The following is a 2,500-nucleotide window of genomic DNA, read 5'->3' as shown; positions in this document are numbered from 1 at the left end:
TAGAGGGGGTCTATTGGGGCCATGGCCACTGGCCAGACTTCCGCTTGCTAAGACATGCACACGCACACACAGACATGCACACACACACACACACACACACACACACACACACACACACACACACACACACACACACACACACACACACACACACACACACACACAGATCGAGGGAGGGAGAGAGAGAGAGAGAGAGAGAGAGAGAGAGAGAGAGAGAGAGAGAGAGAGAGAGAGAGAGAGAGAGAGAGAGAGAGAGAGAGAGAGAGAGAGAGAGAGAGAGAGAACCACTCCGTAAGCGTATATGCCAAATCCCAGTTGGCTGGCGTTTTTGCTAATGCACCATGACAGCTACGGCTATAGGCTTCGCCTCAGTTCTGGCCCGGTCTCGGTCTAGGTCTCGTCGTTTCTATTAGTGCCTGTGGCGGCCACACCATGACCTTGACAAACCTCAGATTTCAGAGGGACCTTCTGTGTTTGGGTTAGGGTTAGGGTGTGTGTGTGTTTGTGTCCGTGTGTGTGTTTGTGTCCGTGTGTGTGTCTGTCTGTCTGTGTGTCTGTCTGTGTGTGTGTGAGTGTGTGTGTGTGTCTGTGTGTTTTTATGGCCCTATGCACCATATTTTAGTTTGAAGACAGAAAGTCTGTGTGGACATATCATATGTATGTTAAGAAGGTTTGTGTATTTGCAAGCCAAGAGTGTGTGCAATGTGTTTGGATGAGTGGGGCATGTGTTAAGACTTAATGTATGTGTGTGTGTGTGTGTGTGTGTGTGTGTGTGTGTGTGTGTGTGTGTGTGTGTGTGTGCGAGAGAGGGAGAGAGAGAAGGAGAGAGAGAGGGAGAGAAAGAGAGTTAGAGAGGGAGAGAAAGAGAGTTAGAGAGGGAGAGGGAGAGAGAGAGAGAGAGAGAGTGTGTGTGTGTGTGTGTGTGTGTGTGTGTGTGTGTGTGTGTGTGTGTGTGTGTGTGTGTGTGTGTGTGTGTGTGTGTGTGTGTGTGTCTGTCTGTGTGTGTGTGTGCATGTGTGTGTGGGTGAGGGGTTGCTACGAGTCACTGATAGGTCACATCCTCTCGTCCGTCCAATATATTTGCTGAGCACGAGGGCGCCGAGGTCAGACAGAGTTGCCATATCGACGAGGCGCAGACAAGATGCCTGGCCGCGCCAAAACACAATTGACTACGGCATTGACCCGAGCGGGGCTGTTAGCACATACACACATAAACACACTGATGCGCGCACACATGCAGGCATGCACACACACACACACACACACACACACACACACACACACACACGTGCACATGCACGCACACACACTCACATGCGTACACACACACACACACAGACACACACACACACACACACAGACACACACACACACACACACACACACACACACACACACACACACACACACACACACACACACACACACACACACACACACACACACACACACACACACACACACACACACACATATGCCCCTCAACCCCCTGAAACGAAACCACATGAGCTTTCCGCACCAGCTTGGAATGTTCTCGGCAACAAGCATTCCAGGCCAACAAGTATTCCCTATTTAATATTTATTTATGCGTGACTCGATTTCCTGCACTGAGTGACCCAATCGTGCTTTTCCTCGCGTGTAGAGACCCCTCTGTGGAGTGTCAGTCCCTAGGAGAGCAGTTGTTCATGACACTTTTAATCACAGGCACAAAAAATAGTGGGACACCAAATGATAGAGCTCAAACTGGGGAAAAGGCTGGCCTGATTATCATCGACTGTCAAATCTCGTACCGAAATGTTGGTCTGACCAAGAAGATAACGAAAAACATTTCCCGAATGGTCTAGTTAACCCACCTCCCTTGGTTAGCTACTGATCGTGGCCAGAATAGGCTGTGCCGAAGTTTAAACTAAACCTTTTCTTAGTCCCAAAAGAACGTCTTTGCTTAAACCACGTCACTGCCTTGAACACGCCTCTATCCAGGGCTGCTGGAGCTGCTCAAAGTTGATTGCTTCCCGACAAAGTGTGTGGAGTTTGCGATTTCTCCAGAGCTCAGACACGATAGCCTATTTGTATTGCTCCTGGCCTGACGTCATTAGGAGGGCGTGGCCTGGCTAGGAAAACCCGGCCATTCGGCGAACTCGTCAACGGACTAAAGCCAGACTCAAACTACACAACTATCGGCTCGATTCTCGGCTGATACCGCCCCCACCCCCCTTTCAACAATTTTTTCAACAATTTTACACCCCAGGACCAAGATTTCTTCGTCGTGTTGGACGTACTAAGATGGAATTTCGCAAATCATAGATATCAAACACTGTTTGACTCAAAATAGAATGTCGGGCATTGTCTCTGTGTTTACGATCAGGGATAAGATTGACAGTTGCGGTTCAATTTATGTGTGTGGCGCAACCCAACGTCAAAATCGAACACAAAATCGGGAGCCGTGTAGTTTGAGCCTGGCTTAACTCTTAATATAGATGGCTTTGAAACATTTAATTTG

The sequence above is a fragment of the Engraulis encrasicolus genome, chromosome 20, assembly GCF_034702125.1.
Source record: "Engraulis encrasicolus isolate BLACKSEA-1 chromosome 20, IST_EnEncr_1.0, whole genome shotgun sequence".
Lineage (NCBI taxonomy): Eukaryota > Metazoa > Chordata > Actinopteri > Clupeiformes > Engraulidae > Engraulis > Engraulis encrasicolus.
The sequence above is the reverse complement of the archived record's forward strand: the minus strand, read 5'-3'. Positions refer to the sequence as shown.